Source organism: Macrotis lagotis, chromosome 4 (assembly GCF_037893015.1).
Source record: "Macrotis lagotis isolate mMagLag1 chromosome 4, bilby.v1.9.chrom.fasta, whole genome shotgun sequence".
NCBI lineage: Eukaryota > Metazoa > Chordata > Mammalia > Peramelemorphia > Peramelidae > Macrotis > Macrotis lagotis.
Genome location: NC_133661.1, coordinates 114,294,262 through 114,308,735, shown reverse-complemented (window position 1 = coordinate 114,308,735; position 14,474 = coordinate 114,294,262). Strand labels below are relative to the sequence as shown.

At 34.3% G+C, this 14,474-nt stretch overlaps 1 protein-coding gene and 1 pseudogene across 18 annotated transcripts in view; one reads left to right on the top strand and one right to left on the bottom strand.

Moving 5' to 3' along the window:
• BTRC (beta-transducin repeat containing E3 ubiquitin protein ligase) overlaps window positions 1–14,474 on the top strand; it is a 220,775-nt gene that overhangs the window by 50,696 nt on the left and 155,605 nt on the right. For 8 of the 18 annotated variants that reach the window (XM_074233875.1, XM_074233870.1, XM_074233877.1 and 5 more), the window contains one exon: window positions 10,329–10,401. The exons of 9 other annotated variants lie outside the window; for them this stretch is intronic. The gene's annotated coding sequence lies outside the window, so the exon portion shown is untranslated. Of the gene's footprint in view, window positions 1–2,957; window positions 3,089–10,328; window positions 10,402–14,474 lie in introns of all 18 variants that reach the window. One more of the 18 variants, XM_074233872.1, reaches the window with a different exon arrangement.
• LOC141521376 (small ribosomal subunit protein eS17-like) lies at window positions 12,898–13,305 on the bottom strand (annotated as a pseudogene).

Sequence of the window (14,474 nt, the reverse complement as noted above, 5' to 3'; positions counted from 1 at the left end):
GCTCTTGTACAATTAATACCTAAGTAGACAACTTGACTTTGATGTCAGGGTTCAAGCTATCCAGAGCCCATTTTTCTCTTGTCTCATTTTCCTCCTTTTATCTCCCTGTTGGTTAACAAGGAATTTATTTGTTGAAGATAGCCCCAGATGGTTTCCTCAGATAACGTGTAACAGTCCTCCTAGGTACCCACTTTAGGGAGTCCCTGTGATACTCCCCTCTCCCCTTTCTCACCAAAAAACAGAGGTACAATGTCTAGACATAGTCCTCTGCTACAGCTGGGAGAGGAATAATGTAGGGAGGAGGGAAGGGAGAGAAAGTGGCAGAAAATAATCTGGTAGTGCAGTTGAGTATTTTTTTAATGGAATTTGCCATGTCTTAAGAGTTTAAATACCAAGAATTTTGAATTACTTTAGGTTATTGCAGTAAAGTGTCTGGTTTAGAGATAACCACGTCCTTGATTATTTACTTATGAAGTACATTTAATGGGCATTTACCAACAGTTCATAATCAGAATATATGTTATAATATATTATTTTGGGACTCTGCATAAAATGAATTCAATATTAATGGTAGATATTTGGTAAGGGCTATCAGTTTTTCAGAAAGTTTTAACATAATGAAAGTCCTGTCAAAGGATTCTTTTCTAAAACACTATTCTTTTTATTAGACATTATATATATATATATATATTATTTTTAAATCCTCATAAAATTTTGTTACTTGCTTTCTTTATGGGGTAATCCAGTATCCTTGAGAAAACAGACTTAAAATAAAGTTGTTACATATTGTAGAAAACCAAAATGATTGTGTTGTTATGGCAACTGAAATGGGAAAAATGAAAGTACAGAATAACTACATACTGTTGTCATGGCAACCATAGTTGTGAAAATTATTAAAGCTAGTCCTGAAAGGATATATTGTACTTTTAGATCATTGGAGGTAAATAGAGTAAGACAAGAAAGGGGATTAGTTTTAGGTAAAAGTTAGATCACCCATGTACCACATGATAAGTTTCAATGAATAAATTATGCATTCATTATCTCTCAGACCTTGATAATGTAAAGAAAAGCTAAAAGTTATCACCTTAAATAAACTTGTGGTAAATTTTTTTTTTCTTCTGAAGCAATTAAGAAAGAGATAAAGGTTTTAAAAACAAATTCTCCTAATGAAAATTCTTTTTTAAAACAAAGTGCTAGGTTCTTTCTTTCTCTACTGAACTTCCCAATGTACATGTACATGGATGCATATAACACTTCATTTTCATTTTTTTCCTGTCCTGTCTCCTCCCTGGCATCATTTTATTTAGGTGTTGAACTGTAACAACCAAATCTATTAAGGCAGTTGTAATACAGCATTATGAATACTTAGGAACATATTGGTATAAGAATAAATACACATAAGTAAAAAAAGAACTCATTTTAATGAAATACCCCCCCATTTCATTGTAAATATTCTTAATTCTTATTTTGCATTTCATTATTTTTCCCTGCCGTTACTTTTTTTTGCAAGGCAATGGGGTTAAGCGGCTTGCCCAAGGCCACACAGCTAGGTAATTATTAAGTGTCTGAGACCACATTTGAACTCAGGTACTCCTGACTCCAGGACCAGTGCTCTATCCACTGCACCACCTAGCCACCCCCTCTCTACCTTTACTTGCCCATCAAACCAAAATATTCATCCCTTAGTAATGGATACTTGTTAGGAATAAACCTGATGAAAACCTTGCTCTTTGTTCAGCATCTGGTTTCCTTGGACAGGTTTTCATGGTAATGAAATTATCCTTACTGTATTAAGAGTATTGATCTGTTTCTTGGTTGGTACTGTTAGAGAAAAGTATACCAGTAACAATACATGAATGTGGTTTAAAAGCAGTTTATATTACAGATAAGGTGGCAGAAGATGGAATTCTATGAGACTGGACACATACTAATAAAAGCCATAAAGCTGATAATTTTAGCTAAAAATTTTGGTGCCTAGGTTTACATACTTTCAGTTTCCTTAAACTGCAGTTAATAGTTGAATACTATCTGAGCAAGAATCGCCCACATTACATTATTACCCTTTGCCCCACAATAGGTTTTTATATTTGATGTGCTTGTGTTATATGTAGTACATATAAGTAGGTGAATAGAAATTCTATTGACAGGAAACATTGACTTTAAAATTTTTAATTTTAACATAATTCTTTGAAGAAGATTTTCCTTGAAGATCCAAATATTTTCATTTTGAAAAGAAAGATGGGTGCATATATTTTGTTAAAACATGGTTGTTCTTTATGTGTATACCCAGATCTTTTAAGTGGCAGCAATTGTTTTGATATTGACCAACTACATTTTTTATTCCATATTCAATTAACAAAAAGCAACCACTTCTATTTTAAAAAGAAGAGAGCTAGAGATAGGGTTAAAGTCAATTTGAAAAAAAAAAAACTTAATTTAGAAAAAAAGAACAGTATAAATAAATGTGTGTGTGTGTGTTTTGCTCTCCTCTCTTATTTATTAACTATTACCAGTAGTAGTAAATTGAATTCCAACAAATAACAAAATCAGACAAATTTAACCTTTAGATAACTGAAATACCTTACAAACATTTCAAGAGTTCCATTAATCAACTAACATTCATTGGGAAAATGGAAAAGTTAAAGATAATTCTTAAGTCTTTGTTTCTAGATAGTTTTAATATACAAAAGATATAATATAAGGAATAAATCAGAACCTCCCTGCCTTCTCCTTTACATGGATACAGAATTGTTAAACCTGAATCATAAACTGTACAAATGCTTTATATTGAGAATTAAGATGGGCTGATTTCTAGGTTTATGCCTAAAAATAGACAATGTGCTTGAAGTAGTACTTCTCATTTGGGAAACTAGATTAAATAATTAACTATTTTAAGAAAAGAGAAAGAAAAAATCTGACTCTTGAGTTTATTGTTTGTCACATTTTTCTTTTTTCAGAAATCATTCATTTTGGATATTGTAGTGAATATGTAATTTCATTATTAGTGTCCTGGGAGAAAAGTAAGAATTTTTCATCTTTTCTCAGCAATAACCACATCATCTCAAAAAATGTCCTCACATCATTTCAGGTTAGCAAATTAATAATAAACTTATTCTCAAGCTAAATTTCACAAAGTAGGAAAAGGTAGTGTTCATTTCTGTTGGTTTCCATAAAGCTTTGATACTTGATCTTTTGGAACAGAAATTTATTTCATATTTTTAGGTACCATCCATTTGACATTTTATAAATAATGCAAACATAGTTGAACTTAAGTTATATCTTCTCCTTGTTACTCTACCAAGGAAGACTATATGGATAGTGTTTAGTTTATATACTTTTTTAGTGAGTAAAGTAAATGGATATTGAATGTTAAGTTAGTAATTAATTGCTGTAAAAGTAATATTGAATTCCTAAGAATGTTGGAGTCCTTTGTAATACATGAAATTATCTGATATTAAGATTTTAATGAGTTGGCGCAGTATATGGAGCATTGGTCCTGGAGTCAGGAAGGACCTGAGTTCAAATCTGACTTCAGAAGTTTAATACTTAGCTTTGTGACCTTGGATAAGTCACTTAACCCCATTGTCTTGCCAAAAAAAATCCCAAGATTTTAATAAGCTGAATTTCTTGGTAAAGATGTTTTCTTTTTTCTTTTTTTTTTTTTGAGATTTTTTTTTCAAGGCAATGGGGTTAAATGGCTTGCCCAGGGCCACACGACTAGGTAATTATTAAGTGTCTGAGGCCAGATTTGCACTCAGGTACTCCTGACTCCAAGGCTAGTGCCCTATCTGCTGCGCCACCTAGCCGCCCCTAAAGATGTTTTCTTAATATTTCTCTTGACTCTTGTTAGATGAGACTGCTTTCATTCCACTTCATCTACAAGGAATAGAATGCTTCCAAAACCTTCCTATATCCTTAAAGGAATTTGCCATGTGGGCTTTTTCTGTATGGGAAATGAATGTCAAGAGTCCTGATTCCTCACATGGCAACCAAGCCTGACTTCTTTTTTTTACCTTGTAGATTTTTTTTTTTTTAGTTTTTTGAAAGGCAAATAGGGTTAAGTGGCTTGCCCAAGGCCACACAGCTAGGTAATTATTGTCTGAGACTGGATTTGAACCCAAGTACTCCTGACTCCAGGGCTGGTATTTTATCCACTGCACCACCTAGCTGCCCCTACCTTGTAGATTTTTGACATAATATTGAACTCCATATTTTATTGCAACTATTGTGAACTTGAAAATCCTATATGGAGAAAAAAATGCCTGGTGAAATCCTTTTTTTAAAATAGGAACTTATTTTTTACTTTTTTGTTTCCTTATTGACTCCAAAGTATTTTTCTTCCCCAAATACATGAAACAGCAGCTTGAATGTTGTGATTGTTTTATAATTTTTTGTTCATATTGAATCCTGTTAAAGTAAGTACCACTACTTCAAAAATTGTTTTATATAACCAAATGACTCCCAGTATCAGCTGGGAGAACAGGAATTTGTACAGATTCTTGGAATACATTGCAATGGGATTTAAGTTCTATTGGATTCAACAAGATTCCAATATAAGGATTTTAAAAGTAATTTCAGAGAACATTTAGGAGATATAGTACTCTGTCATCATTACCTTTCTATTCTTGTTGACTAGCAAAAGTTTTTGTTTTTGTTTTTGTTTTTTTTTGGCAAGGCGATAGAGTTAAATGACTTGCTCAAGATTACACAGCTAAGTTTCTTAAGTGTCAAGTCTTCCTGACTTGAGAAAGCTGATACTCTATCCACTGCACCACCTATCTATCCCCAAAAGCTTTTTTAAATGATGGGAAAAGTCTATTGTGGAAAATTTCCATTATGTTTTATATTTGAATTAAAATTAAGCATTTGAAAATCAGGAATTTCTTAGAAAAATGTAAAAATTGACTTAACCTTTAAAAAATGTTAACATTTTTGAAGTGTTTGGTAGCTGAAAAATGAAGCATTTTTGTTGTCATTCTGTAGTGAATTGCAAAAATATTCTTCCTGAATTTTGAATTACTCTATTGCTGGTGACTGATTTTTTTAAATTGAAGTTGGTTTTGCAGTTATTTTTCTTTAGTATTATACAATATGTAGTTCCTAGGTTTAGTGTTGTAATAATCATTTATCAACTAATAGTGAGTATCTCTTTAAAAATTTGACTTTTGTTGTAGCTCATTAAAAACTTTATATATAATGCAAAGGCAATTTACAGATGAGATCAAAGCAATCCATAGTCAAATGAAAAATTGCTTTAAATCATTACTTATTAGAGAAATGCAAATTAAGCTTCTCTGAGTACCACCTCACACCTTTCAGATTGGCCAATATGACCAGAAAGGATAATGATCATTGTTGGAAGGGTTGTGGGAAATCCGGGACACTATTACATTGCTGGTGGAGCCCTGAACTCATCCAACCCTTCTGGAGAGAAATTTGGAACTATGCCCAAAGGGCGACAAAAATGTGCATACCCTTTGATCCAGCAATAGACTACTCTTGGGGATACCCCAAAGAGATGATGAAAAAGGGTAAAAACATCACTTGTACAAAAATATTCATAGCAGCCCTGTTTGTGGTGGCAAAGAATTAGAAATCAAGTAAATGTCCTTCAGTTGGGGAATGACTTAGAAAACTGTGGTATATGTGGTATATGTATGTCATGGAACACTATTGTTCTATTAGAAACCAGGAGGTATGGGAATTCAGGAAAGCCAAGAGGGATTTGCATGAACTGATGCTGAGTGAGATGAGCAGAACCAGAAAAATACTGTACACCCTAACAGCAACATGGGGGCAATTATCAACCTTGATGGACTTGCTCATTCCATCAGTGCAACAGGGACAATTTGGGGCTTTCTGCAATGGAGAATACCCTCTGTATCCAGAAAAGAACTGTGGAGTTTGAACAAAGTCCAAGGACTATTACCTTTAATTTAGGGGGAAAAAAACTGATATCTTATTGTCTGATCTTGCTATCTCTTATACTTTATGTTTCTTCCTTAAGGATATGATTTCTCTCTTATGACACTCAATTTGGATAAATGTATACCATGGAAACAATGTAAAGACTGACAAATTGCCTTCTGTGGGGGGTGGGGGAGGGGAAGTAAGATTAGGGGAAAAATTATAAAACTCAAAATAAATAAAATCTTTAATTAAAAAAAAACAAAAAAACCTTTATATAAAACCAGTAACTGACAGCATAGATTCTGGTTTTAGTATGTCCAAACAAATAAAAGAAAGAATCCAAATATAAACATTCATAAATATGAAGGAAATGGTAACCTGATATCAATATCAAATTGTATCACAAAGATGATCATCCTTTGTAAAGTGGTTTATCTTTTGCCAGTGACTTCTGATATCTTCTGTTTTCAGAACTGAAGTTGAATACCAAAAAAAACATGTTGATGGAAAATTATAGAAAAGTCTATATTAATTTGCTTTGGGTCATTTTGGTCTCTTTGGTAGATTTATAATTAGGAGGGCCTTTCAAAGCTGTGTTCTAGTCTCACAGGTACATAACTATTCCATATCTGGTAAATCAAGATTCATATGTTAGTGTAGCATTTTTTTAAAAGCATATTATTTACACAATTCACTGGAATGGTTCCTTTGGAAGTTGGGTGACTCTCTCATGTAATTATGTACTTAGTTACTCTTGCTATACTGAGCAGTAGAAATTCGAGGAAGAATAATTTACTGCTTACGCATAGTTATTAGAATTTTAAAGCACTTGTTTGTTCAAAATTCCAGTTTATTCAAAGTATTGTTTGAATAACTACATGTTTAATAAACAATAATGAATGAAATTTATTTTTATTGGTGACCAAGTTAGAATTTTAACAATTCTAAATAAGCATTGGTGACTACTCCTTGGTATTAAAAGGTTTCCCTTCAAGTTTTATGGAATCATTGCAGTATATGGGGGCTGGGGGAGGCCACATTTTAAAAGCTTTTTTGAACAGACACATTTTTTAAATACAGCATCCTTAGATGATTTCTTTGCAGAGCATTATTCACTTATGATATATAAATTCTGTTGTGCATATTTTAAATTTTATTATGTTACAGCCCTATCATCAATACATATACTAAAATGGAGAAATGAAGAACTATAGATATTTATTTTTTGACATGGATAATGTAGAAATTTGTTTTGCTTGACTATATATGTTTGTAATGGATTATATTTTTCGTAAATTCTCAAGTTGGAGGGCTTGGAATAGGAAGGTGAGAAGGCACATTTTTGTGGACTGAAAAAAATTATTTTAAAAGAAGCTCACCAAAAAAAGAAACTTAATATCTACTAGGGATAATGCAACACATCTCCAAATTAATTTGATATAAAGTCAAGTGTGATGGGAACAAAAGAGAGCTCAAACAATGCATTGTAAAAAAACATTGTATATAAATAGTATTTTATTTTTTCAAATTACATGTAAAAGCAATTTTTAACATTCATTTAAAAAGAAATTTAAACTCCAAATTTTCTCTCTCCCTTCCTTTCCCCCAGGAATGGATTATGTGCAGTCATGTAAGCCATATTTCCATATAAGTCATGTTTTAAAAAAAAAGAAACAGAACAAAAGGAAAACATACAACACAAAAGTGAGAATAATATGCTTCCATCTACATTCATATTCCCTTAGTTCTTTCTCTGGATGTGGAATGCATTTTCCATCATGATTCCTTTGGGTTTTTCTTGGATCATTGCATTGCTGAGAAGAACTAAGTCTTTCATAGTTGATATTCAAAAAGTGTTGCTTTTTGACAGTGTATAATGCTCTCCTGGTTCTTCTCACCTCACTTTGCTTGAATTCATAGAAGTTATTCCAAGTTTTTTCTGTACGCGACCTGTTTGTCATTTCTTATAGCATAATGGTGCAATGCATTCGTAAACCATGGCTTATTCAGCCACTCCCCAATTGATAGACATCCCCTCAATTTCCAGTTCTTTGCCTCTACAAATAGAGCTGCTATGAATATTTTTGTCTGGGTATATCTTTTTCCCTTTTTTATTATGATCTCTTTGGGATATTGCTGGATCAGTGGGTATTGGTATGTACAGTTTGGTTGCCTTTTGGGCACAGTTCTAAATTACTCTCCACTGGAGTTAATGAAGTTCTGATCAGAATTTCATCAACAGTTTTATTAGTATCCCAATTTTCCCACTTCCTCTCCTGTATTCATCATTTCTCTTTTTCTGTTTATTGAACATGTTCAAACAAGATTTTCCAGGCATATCAAAGGCAATTTGTCCAAAACAGAACTTACTATTCCTCCTCACCCTATATCATCCCCTTTTGAATTTACCTATTTCCATCAAGGATACCATTATCCTTCCAGGTACTCAAGTTCTGTCTCAGAGTCAGCATCTCTGAGATGACTCCTTTTATTCTCTCATTCCATATATTCACTCAGTTGCCAGACCTTATCCATTTTACCTCCACAGAATATCTCACATCCATTCCCCTTTCTTCCCTCATAGGAATACCACAGTAGTTCATTCAGTTTCTCACTCTCTCTGACTTGGACTATTGTATAATAACCTCCTGGTTGGTCTCCTTGTCTCGGGTTTCTCCTCTATCCACCTGTTGCCCAAGTGATCTTAAAGTATTGATCTTATACCTGTTACCTCTCTGTGTAATAATCTCTACTAACCTGCTATTGCCTTCAGGAAAAAATAAATTCTGACATTTAAAGCCCTTCTTCGCCATATAGTTTCCAATTAATTTTCTCACCTAGTTCTATATAAGCCCCTTCACTATGGGTCAGCTGAATGACTTTTTTTTTTTTTGCTGCTGCTGCTACTGCTGCTCTACACAACTATATTCCATCTCCTATCTCTGTCTTTGTACAGACTTTCTCTCATGTTTGAAATATTTTCAGAGTGCCTCTCCTTCACCTTTTAGAATAAATGAAGCAAAAGATTTTAGATCTTTTGCTACTAGTTTAAATCTTCTTTAAATATTATTTTATCATGTCACGTTTCAGCTCAAAAAATTTCAGTGTTGCCTTACTGTTTTGAGTCTCAACCCCTCTGACTTTCAAGGTTATAACATGTAGTCAACTTCTTCACTGTCCAGCAATTAGTTATTGCTGTTTCTGTTACTCCAGCCATTACTGATGTTGCTTCTAATCCCCTTAACCCTTTGCATTGTTCATTTTCATTTTATGTATATTAATCTTTTTTCCTCAAATAGATTGTAAGGTCTTTGAATTCAGGAGCCAAATCCTGTCATTCTAGTTCATAGTAAGCACACAGAAGGTTATAATAAACAAATTGCTTGCTGTTAGTAATTTTTCCAAAACTTTTTATGTTAAAATTATCATACATATAATTATCTTATATTAATAATCCTGGGATTCCAGCAAGATTGTTCTCTGAGATAACGATGACAGTGCCTTACATTTATATGATGTCTTTCATCTTTCAAGACATTTGAAAATATGTTGTATTTTATCCTCATAACAACTCTGTGAGGTAGGGAGTCTCATTCAAGAAACAAATGAGAATCTATAAGAGAGAATTGTTGAATTTGAATAGGTGAACTCTAGATACATCCTAAGCTTTTTGTTTTTTAGGTTTTTGCAAGGCGGTGGCTAGGTGGTGCAGTGGATAGAGCACTGGCCCTGGAGTCAGGAGTACCTGAGTTCAAATCCGACCTCAGGCACTTAATAATTACCTAGCTGTGTGACCTTGGGCAAGCAACTTAACCGTATTTGCCTTACAAAAACCTTTAAAAAAAAAAAAGGATAAGGTTTTTGCAAGGCAAATGGAGCTAAGGTGCTTGCCCAAGGCCACACAGCTAGGCAATCACTAAGTGTCTGAGACTGGACCTGAACCCAGACAGTCCTGACTCCAGGGCTGGTGCTCTACCCACTGCGTCACCTAACCACCCCATCCTAAGCTTTTTAAAGTAGTTCCACTGGCCTAAATTTTTTAGGTGAAGTTAGTGAAAAGATAATTATTCTGGTCCATGACTTCTGGATACATAAACTTTAGTTTGTTTTTGTTTTAGTCTTATTTTTTTCAAGGCAATGGGGTTAAATGGCTTGCCCAAGGCCACACAGCTGGTTATTAAGTGCCTGAGGCCGGATTTGAACTCAGGTACTCCTGACTCCAGGGCCAGTGCTCTATCCACTTCTCCACCTAGCCGCTCCATACATAAACTTTAATTGCATTGTTGTTGTTTTAAAATTATTGATAATATAGTTTCTGTTAATTCTAGATGTTGATCCTGCTAAGGTTTGGTTATGCAACTTGCCTGTAGTAAATACTAAATACTAAATACTAAATAAAACTAATTCTTGACCCTTAGGACTCTCTAAGAAGAGTGAAGAGAATTTGTGATAATCCACTTCTGGCAGTCAACTTGGGAGGGAATAGTTGAGGTATGATCTCTTTGTAAATTAATTCTAGCAGATGAACTTAATGGGCACTAGCTGGTACTCCAATTGAAGCATCTAATGTTATTTTTTCTGATTACCAAAGATGAGAGAATATACATATTTTTCAACTGCCAAATTTTAAAAAGTTGATAACATCAGACAGCTAGGTGGCACAGTGGATAGAGCCACCGGCCTTGGAGTCTGGAGGGTCTGAGTTCAAATCAAGCCTCAGACACTTAATAATTGCCTAGCTGTGTGACCTTGTGCAAGTCACTTAGTCCCATTGCCGTAAATAAATAAAAAATTTTAAAAAATGTATAACCTCTTAGGAGGTTGAAAAATTTCATAATAGAAGTCTTGATTTTAGTTTTAAAGTTTAAAACTTGTCAAGTGAGAATCCATATAGTAATCAATATTTGAATTTTACAATGCCAGATTTTTTAATTATAGTATTTCTTTTGATTTTATTATATTCTACTTCAGAGAAAAACTTAGTAAGCACATATACTAAGTTGCTTTTGGCTTTGGTAACTTTCAGTACTCTGTGTATAAGCTACTTTTATTTTTATTTATTTATTTTTTAGGCTTTTGCAAGGCAAATGGAGTTAAGTGGCTTGCCCAAGGCCACACAGCTAGATAATTATTAAGTGTCTGAGACTAGATTTAAACCCAGGTATGCCTGATTCCAGGGCCGGTGCTTTATCCATCCACTGCGCCACCTAGCCGCCCCATAAGCTACTTTTTTTTTTTTAGTAAGCTACTTTTATTATAGGAATAAATAAAGGTATTCCTTTCAGTGGCACAAATTACAATCCATCCATGACTTATCACCCTCTGCAACTGTTATGTGTTGTCCTCCCATAATTTTTCAGTTGTGCTATATAATGGGAACCTTCCTCTGAGTCTCTTGATATTATTTTGCTTTTAAGTGTGGCACCCTTGCTTTCATCACATTATTAATCCAACTTCTTTTGCAGTCATCTTTTTTTTTTTTGGTTAAGAAATATGTCTTGCAAAATTTTTCATTTATAATATCTTACGCCTACTGGCATCCTATAAGTATAATTCTTCATTGCATCTCACCTTTGAATGATGTGCAGCTTTAATTCTTTGGAGACTAGTATCCATGCTTCACAGGAATTCACAGCACTACTAGCATAATATTGTTATTAAAATAATAGACCTTTATTTCAGGAAGAACTATAGGTCCTTAAGAGAATTTACAGTTTGTCTAATACAAGCTGCCTAGCTTTTATTCTTTTCAGTTTTGAAGTCCAATTCATTGCCTATTTTTAGTATTTGCCCAAGATTGACAAATTAGTTCTGTGCCCATCAGAAGCATAAATGCGTTTTTTATTCATTTGTGTTCCCCCCCCCCCCCCCCCCCCCCCCGGAGGAATAGTTAAGCTGAACTATTTGAGTGACTGATCTCATTTAGGAGACTTTATAGTGTTTCAGGACTTTGTATAGTCAATACAAAGTTATTCAAACATGGAACATTTGGATGACTTTATAATAGGGTGTGAGTCTTGTCACTTAACCTCTGTTGTTCAGTTTCTTCATGTGTAAAGTATTGGAGTTTGGACTCAATGGTCTCTAAAATCCTTTCTAGCTCTAAACCTGTGATCCTAGGGACATCTCTTTTTCATTTGGTATATTCTTCATGACAATAGTAAGCATTGTTGATCCTTGTTTTTTGTCTCAGTTGATATTAATTATAAGGTTGTTACTTTTGTTATATCTTTTAAGATGCTTTTTTTTTTGGCAAGGAAATGGGGTTAAATGACTTGCCTAAGGTCACACAGCTAAATACTTAAGTGATGGAGGTTGAATTTGAACTCAGGACCTCCTGACTCCAGGACTAGTGTTCTATTCACTGCGCCACCTGGCTGCCCCCTTTGTTATATCTTTTAAAGAATCTTATATGATTTAACAGCCTTGAATATATTTAAAATAAGTATGGGGTGTATCTTATTAGAAATATCTTTTAGGGATGGCTAGGTGGCGTAGTGAATAAAGCACCAGCCCTGGAGTCAGGAGTACCTGGGTTCAAATCCGGTCTCAGACACAATAATTACCTAGCTGTGTGGCCTTGGGCAAGCCACTTAACCCCGTTTGCCTTGCAAAAACCTAAAAAAAAATCTTTTAAGTGGATATTATGTTCTTTTTTTTAAAAAAGATTTTACTTTGGGTTTTACAGTTTTGTAAAACTAATCTTATTTCCCTCTTCCTCCCACAGAAGGCAATCTGTCAGTTTTTACATTGTTTCCATGGTATATATTGATCCAAATTGAATGTGATGAGAGAGAAATCATGAATATTATGTTCTACTGAATCAAATGTATTTTTTTTAAAAAATCAATGAACTATAAGTATAGTGAGATCTTATATTTCTTCATCTTTCAGTTGTGTGACTGAGAAATATCTGTTAAATATGTCTGTAGTAGAATATAAGTTTTTAGGGGGTTCCCGAGTTTATTGGAAAAGCAAAAGTAAATATTAAACAGCTCCTCTTGGTGTTTTGAAATTCATCCCAACTGTTGGCTGGGTAACTTGGCAGATTAGGCAAACTGCCAAAGTCCAGGAGTTTCAACATTTCTTTGGTATCAGGGTCTACTTCAATTATCTCCTGATTCAAAGCAGAGACCTCGGGAAAATAGTTCTCTTCTTTCTCTTTATTCTTCTTGCAATTTGATGGATATACCTCTCACAAGGCCTCTCTTGGATCCACTTCATCAGATAAGTAACATATCCCAAGATCTTGTTGCAGAGTTACTTGCTGGTGATGATGGTGATCTCCTCCCACATGCACTTGTTGGTATGGAAGTCTTTGCCCAGGCGGGTATAGTACTTTTCAATGATGGCTCATGCCACCTTCTTCATGGTCTTGGTCCTTGAGCAACCCATGTTGGCTCCAGGTGGTGAAGGGATGTAGAATATAATTTGCAAAAGACTGCCAGTATCCTTCTAACACCTTCATCATGGATGCCCTTACTACAAATGTAGATTATTTTTATAAAAATTTTATAGAATTAGGAAAGTAGGTACATTGTTTAGAAATTTTTGATGTCTTCTTTTTCTTTTTTGGTAGCAAAGTATTTTACTTTTCTCTCAAGTATTTGGTATCTATCTTTATTTCTGCTATCTTGATAAATTGTCCCTCGATGCCTCCACAGTATCTCTTACAACACATCCTACCACCATCCTCCAGAACTTTTCCAAGCCATCATCATCTCTTAACAGGACTATGGTGATAGTTGAATGGATCTACTTGTTTCCAAGTTGTAGTGGTGCTGAGTTAGCCTTTTTTTATATACGGCACTTTCAGGTTTTGGACAGGCTTTACAGGTTTTATCTCATTGGAAGCTTGGAACAACCCTGACCAGGAAGGATGAGAAACTGAGACTTCCAGAGATTAGTGACAAGACAGATAATGTACATTTGTGGTTTTCTAAGTTAATAATCTGTTTGCAGGAATCTTTCTGTTTGAGTTGGACCCTGCTGCTCTATATCCATCTGCCACACAGCTTTCTAAAGAATACAGCTGACTGCATCATTCTGGTATTCCAGTATATCTATTGGCTTCATGTTGCCTCTAGGATGGTATTTAAAGCTATGAACATTAGGCTCCAGCCTACTTTTCCAAATGTTTTTCCCATTCCTGCTTTTTTATGTATTTTCATGTTCTGAAACACCACCCTTTGTTTTCGTCCTTGAACTCACTGTACCAATTCCTGCTTCCATGCCTTTGCACAGGTTATCCTCCATGCCTGAAGAATTTTCCTTCTCCTCCAATTTGTTTTCTACATACCTACTAAAGTAATTTTCCATAGGCTCAGATCTGATCACGTCACTCCCCTAATTCAATAAACTCCTTGTTGCCTCTAGAATAAAATAGAAACACTGTTTCACTTTTAAACCTTTCACATCTTGACTTCATCCTATCTTCTCAGTTTCATTATTGATCACTCTTCTTTTCACACTTTAGATTTTCCATCTTCCATCTCCATGCTTTTATATTCCCTGTCCTTTATTGCCTGGAATGTACTTCCTCCGAACTTTGACTTTTTAGATCC